The sequence below is a fragment of the Pteropus vampyrus genome, unplaced genomic scaffold (genome assembly GCF_000151845.1).
Source record: "Pteropus vampyrus isolate Shadow unplaced genomic scaffold, Pvam_2.0 Scaffold581, whole genome shotgun sequence".
In the NCBI taxonomy this organism is placed as follows: domain Eukaryota; kingdom Metazoa; phylum Chordata; class Mammalia; order Chiroptera; family Pteropodidae; genus Pteropus; species Pteropus vampyrus.
In genome coordinates, this window is record NW_011889362.1 from 124,513 (window position 1) to 131,378 (window position 6,866).

Below are 6,866 nucleotides of genomic sequence, written 5' to 3' on the forward strand. Positions count from 1 at the left end.
TAGAGAGAGAGAGAGAGAGAGAGAGAGAGAGAGAGAGAAAGAGAGAGAGAGACTTGTCACACTTCTGAATTAAAGTCGATAAAATAATCAAACCCAAATCTTAATATTTTTGTATGTATTTGTGCAGAGTTTATTCTTTAAAGTATGTCCATCCTCACTGATTTTTTTTTTAGGTGAGGAAACCCTTGGTTGACCTCACAGATTGCAAGAACCTTGCCAGCTTACAATCCCTTATTTTTTAAAAATATTTTTACACCTACAGCACCTGGTCTTCCTAGGTGATCTCCCATCCAAGTATTAACCAGACCCGACCCTGCTTAGCTTCCAAGATTAGACAGGATCGGACTTGTTCAGAGTGGCATGGCTGTAGACCTCTCTGAATTTTTATTGTCACAATCACTTCTGTTTCTGCTTTTTAAAATTTACATATTTATGAACTATAGTCATCAATTTTCGACCAAGCAAATACTATTCACTGATGCCTTCTTCTAAAATAAGTTTTAAATAACATTTCTAAAAGTTCCTTTCAAGCTATAGTGAGAAAGAGTACTACAGATCTCCTTATTTAAGATAGAGGAAAAAAATAAATTTCTATTCTAATTTGTTTATCAGTGCTCAACTTAGTCAGAAGATCGATATTCCATTATTGCTTCTTAAGTACCACTTTCAGACATTTTTTCCAAGAACAATAGCTAGGGTTAACAGTGTGTTACTTGTGTTTCTGGAGTTTAGATGTTTTAGAATTTAACCTAAATTATATAGGTCACATTTAGACTCCATAAGTTAGAATTGCCTCCCTGGGTTAGTCTAATGATTCATACAGGTTGGGCAGTAACAACTATTTTAAATTGCTGTAAAGTTTACAATACTCACAAATTCTTGGTACTCAACCACTGGAACTTAAAACCTATTTAATTTTTAAGGTTTTCTGCCTGAATTTGTGACTACAATTTTCTACTTGACTAGCTTGTTTTATTCATTTTAATGTGTAGATCTATGTTTCTGTCAATCCTCTAACACTATAAGCCAATAAGAAGTGAAGGACTTTAAAAAATGTTTGCAAAAACACAACACTATATACATCAAAATATATATAAACAAATTGTCTATGGTGTGCTTGATTGTAGCACAAAGTTAAATCTAGTTTTATTCATGATAATCACAAAGAACTTACTTTTCTTTTAAGCATGGAGCTGCTCTGAAATTTATGCTATGAAAAAGCAAAAACAACAAAAAAGCAACAACAAAAAAGAGAACCCATAACACTACCCAGACCTATAATTAAATTCCTTGAAAATTTTTCTTATTAAAAAAAGACAAAAAAGAAAAAACTCCATTTTTGGAGATGGGAAAAATGGCATAGATGATAGAGGCTTTGTTTATCTTTCTTGCGACCAAATCAAAGTTGTAACAGAAATTTGGAGCAAACATCAATAAAGTCACCTGGGATCTAGATGAACAGAAGCACTACAACAAGGGAGAAAATTAATCAACCTGCAATGTTAGAAGGTAGGAGGGGCCAAAGATGTGAGGCTGCCCAGTCTCCAGTGGCTGAGTGGGACAGAGGCTACAGCAGCAGCAGGCAGCAGCAGCAGATGCCTCTTAAAGGGACTTTTGTGGGGATGGACCAGCTCGCTCTGAGCACGAGCACCAGGCTGGCTGCGTGGGGGACACCAGGGACTTACAGGAGGACACCAAGTTGTCAGAGTGAGGGACAGAGGCAAGGCTCTCCCCTAGGCAGAAGAACTGGTGGTATCCATTGTTCCTCTGTTGAGCCATCCTCCCCCTCCTTCCCCCACAGTATGTGGATGCAGAGTTGCTATAGCTGAGATGGCATCAAACTGGATAACAGAGATAGCTCTGTCCAGAGGATTCCCTGAAACTTTGCCTCCCCCAACTCATGGCCCCACCCAAGCCACATCCAGTTGTGTCCTCGGCCAGTCCTGTGCCTCTTGCTGAGGAGCGCAAAACCTCACACTGGTGGCAATTGGCCTTGATTCCTGTTGTGGTTTCTTGAAACAATTATGTTGATTGCTTACTGAATCTTAACAGGTGGCCCCTGAGGGGCATGGGCAAGGGCTAAATTTGGCCTACAGCTTAACCCCTCTCAGGACTGTGCCACTGGACACCTACTAAAAGAAGCCACACTAATAAGACCGGGAGACTCAGGATCTTTGCTTAGTACATAGAGACAGACATGAAAAGGCAGCCAAAATGAGAAGACCAAGGTGCAGAAACCATATGAGAGAACAGAGCAGAGATCCAGGAATAATGAAGTCAAGCAATCTAGCAGATGAAAAGTTCAAAACACTAGTTATAAAGATGTTCAATGAACTCAGGGGAAGAGTAGATGAATTTTGTGAGAACTTAACAAAGAGATAAAAAACATAAAAATAGAAATGGAAATTATAAAGGGGAGCTAGTCAGAAATGATGAACTCATTATCTGAGATGAAGCGTATATTAGATGGAAAAAAAAAGAGTGGATAAAAAACAGGATCAAACCACCAATATAGAGAATAGGGAAGCCATGGACACTCAATCAGAACAGCAAGAAAAAGGAAGCCAAGACTATAATAATAATTTAAGGAGCCTATGGGATGAAATAAATGTAAAAATATCCATGTCATAGGGGTACCTGAAGGAATACAAGACACTGAAGAGCTATTTGTAGAAATAATGATGGAAAACTTCCCTACCAGGTAAAGGAAATAGACATACAACCCCAGGAATATTAGAGGGTCCCAAAACACAAGAACCCAAAAAGGCCCATACCAAGACACATTTTAATTAAAATGCCAAAGGTTAAATACAAAGAGAGAATCTTAAAGAGAAAATCAGTTAGTTACCCACAAAGGAGCACCCATAAGACTGACAGCTGATTTCTCAAAAGAAAGTATGCAGGACAGAAGAGCTTGACACAAAGTATTCAACGTGATGAAAACCCAGGATCTACAACCAAGAATACTTTATCCAGCAAAGCTATCATTTACAGTCAAAGGACAGAAAAAGATCTTCCCAGACAAAAATAAGCTAAAGGAATTTATCAACACCAAGACAGTATTACAGAAGGGACGTTTTTAAGAAGAAAAAAATATATATCAAAACCAGTAATAAAGAATAGTAATAATTACAGTCCTATCAACAAGTACCTCAAACTGAAATGAATTAAGTACTCCAACCAAAAGACAGAGTGGCTGAATGGATAAGAAAGCAAGACCCCAACATATGCTGCCTACAAGAGACTCACTTCAGATTAAAAGACACATAGACTAAAAGGAAGGGGATGGAAAAAGATATTGCCTCGATGGACCTAGAGGGTATTGTGCTGAATAAAGTAAGTCAGATAGAGAAAGACAAATATCAAATGATTTCACATACAAGTAGAATCTAGAGAACAAAATTAACGATAACAAGGATAAAACCTAAAATAAATTCATAGATACAGAGAATATTTTAAGGATTACTAGATTGGAGGACTGTTGGGTGGATGGTGAAAAGAGCAAAGGAATTAAGAAGTACAAATGGATAGTTACAAAACAGGCATGGAGATATAAAGTGCAGTGTAAGGAAAATAGTTAACAATGTTGTAATAAATATGTAAGGGGAAGAGGATTACTAGATTTAGTCGAGTGATCACTTTGTGAGTTATATAGTTCTCTAATCACTATGCTGTACTAGTGAAACAAATATATTATTGTATGCCAACTATAAATGAAAAAAAAAACTCGTTGAATCGTACAATGTAAATATGAGCAACTAATTGTCTATTATATTTAAATAAAGCCCCCTCCCCCAAAAAAAGATATCGGGTTTGGTAAAAGCAGAATTTGCCTCCATCAAGACTGCATTAAAATTACAACCAAATTATTAAACAAACAACTTGGAGAACCTCCTAAATAACATGTACATCTGTGGATATAAAGATAAAAAAAAACATATCAAGACTGGTAGAAAGGATGGAGATGCAAAATGGCTAGCCATGCAACTGCACATGGAAACTAAGCACTGAGAGGGAGAATGTAGCCGCAGAGGACCCCTAAAGGAACAAGGGGTCCTAGCCCCGCACAGGGGCGCTCCAGCTCAGGCTTCCAGGTTCTGGAATAGGAGTTCTGCAAAATCTGACAGTAAAAATCAGTGGGGATTTGGGCTGTCTGAGTGAGATGGAAAGAAGGTGAAAATCTAGACTTCCCCAATAAAAGGTCCACACACAGACTCACATGCTCACAGTCACCCTGGGCTCCGGCAGGTCAGCAGCTTTGGAGGTACAAGAGACATACAAAGAAGGACTGAGTTTTGTGGCACTGGGGCGAGGGCCGGTCGGACAGTTGCCATTGCTTCTTTGTTGGCAAGCCCTTGGGGGTAGTATGTAGACAGGCACCATCTTGCCTGTGTGGAACCTTCTCCCAGCATGGCTAATTCTGAAACTGCATTGGCCCAGTGAGATTGGCCAGACCCACACTGTTTCCCTGGACCTTGCCCCAACCAATACACAAACTGCTCTTGGCTAGCCTGTTTCCAGGCAGCTGGCCCAAACCTGCACATTTCTTGAACTGAGTATTCATGAGTAGGCAACAACCCTCAGTTCAAGCTATGTGCAACCCATATATTACAAGGGAGACTTTTTGTAGTGGGCCCCTGGTGCCAGCCCAAAATGCAGTGTCTTTTGGGTGAATTGCTAGAATCTGTGGGCCCAGAAACTGGCCTTGCTGAGATCTGAGACTTTTACAGGAAGCCGCAGATTCAGCATCGGAACAAAACCTGATTCTGCATTGGCTGGGCAAAATGTGCACACTTTTCACAGTGGTGCCATGAGTCCCTGCCCCACCCAACTCCCATACCAATAAAAGGCCTTTATAGCAATGGTAACTTACAGGCAACTGGCAGACAACTTCAGGCCTTGAGGGGTACTGGTCCTTTTGCTGAGCCACCCCAGAGCCATACTGAGGATAACTGACCTTGACTAACAGTATGGTCTCTCCCTATTTTCTCCAGATCTAACACAAGCAGCAACCATTCATGGATCGCTTTGTAGCTCCTACCAGATAGTTCCAATAATTAAAAACAGCTACTAACCTTGACCTACACGAGAGCCCCTCCCAAGAGGCCCAGAATCAACACACCCAAAGGCTGGCATCAGAATAAAACAGAGCACCACCTGACTAGCTTCATAAATGGCACACCCAAAGGATAGTCTCAAAAGGTACATAAGACTGCTAGGGAAAGTTCCAATTTGTGGTTCAGCCACCACAAAGCAGCTCATATCCTATAGGTGTGGCCAGTCCCCACAGCCAGTCAGCTCAAGAGTCAATCCCATCCACTGATTTGCTAATAGCACTCAGGGCTTACCTACAGCAAAAAAATACACACTACCTACACAAGAAACACATCCAGAGTCCCTGGCACAGGTGATCGGGAAGACTGTGCCACTGGACGACACAGGACACCTATTATATAAGGCCACCTGTAAAAGGCTGAGAGATGTAACAAATCTTCCTAATACATAGAAACAAATACAGAGACACAACTGAAATGAGAAGAAAAAATGCTGCAAACAAAATTACATGAGAAAACTCAAGATAAAAAAAAAAAAAACTCAACAAATTGAAGGGAAGCAACCTACCAGATACAAAGATCAAAACACTGGTTATAAAGATGCTCAGTGAACTCTCAGAATAGATGATCTCAGTGAGGATAACAGAGAAATAGTAAGCATGAAAAAAGACATAGAAACCATAAAATAGAATCAGAAATGAAAACTACAATAACCCAAATGAAGAATACACTAGAAGGAATTAACAGTAGATTGGATGAAGCAGAAGATTGAATCAGTGAGTTAGAAGACAAGGTGGCAAAAAAAACACCAATTGGAACAACAAGAGAAAGAATATTTAAAAAATTAGACAAGTTTAAGAGACATCTAGGACAACATGAAATGTACCGACATCCACATCATAGGGGTACCAGAAAAAGAAGAGAGAGAACAAGGGATTGAGAACCTACTCGAAGAAACTTCCCTAACCTGGCAAAGGAATAGACATACAAGTCCAGGAAGTGCAAAGAGTACCATACAAGTGGAACTCAAACAGACCTACACCAAAACACATCATCATTAAAATGCCAAAGGTTTTCTACAGCCATGCCACCCTGAACACTCCCGATCTCATCTGACTTAGAAGCTAAGCAGGGTTGGCCCTAGTTAGTACTTAGATGGGAGACCATCTAGGAAAACCTGGTGCTGTAGGTGTAAAAAAGGAAAACCGCCAAAGGTCAAGAAAAAGAGAAAATGTTGAAAACAGAAAAGGTATACACATAAGAATGTCAGCTTATTTCTTTTCTTTTTTCCTACTTTTTAAAAAATTTATTATGGTGACACTGATTAACAAAATCCAATTAAGTATAAAATGTGCATTTTATAAAGTGTATATTTCAAAGCTAAGTCATATATACATTGTATTGTGTGTTCTCCATCCATAATTAGATTACTTTCTATCACCACATATTTGACCCCTTTTGCCCCACCTACCTCCCTCCACTACACTCTGGTAACCATTAATCCACTGTCCGTGTCGATGACTCTGTTTATTGATTTCAGTTTTATATCACACATATGCGTGGAATCATGTTTCTCAACTTTTTCTGTCTAAATTATTTTGCTTAGCATGATTATCGTAAGATATATCCATGTTGTCACAAATGTTATTATTTCTTTTATGTCTGAGTAATATTTAAATCTATATAGGTACTACCTATCTTTATTCAATTATCTATTGTAGAACACTTCCGTTGCTTCCATGTCCTGGACACCATGAATAATGCTGCTATGAATATCTGTTAGAATATATCTATTTGGATATATCCAGATAT

At 39.1% G+C, this 6,866-nt stretch overlaps 2 pseudogenes; one reads left to right on the top strand and one right to left on the bottom strand.

The window, feature by feature from the left end:
• Window positions 1–253: 253 nt before the first annotated feature.
• Window positions 254–372, bottom strand: LOC111733568 (annotated as a pseudogene).
• A 5,756-nt stretch (window positions 373–6,128) lies between these two features.
• Window positions 6,129–6,246, top strand: LOC111733571 (annotated as a pseudogene).
• Window positions 6,247–6,866: the final 620 nt, after the last annotated feature.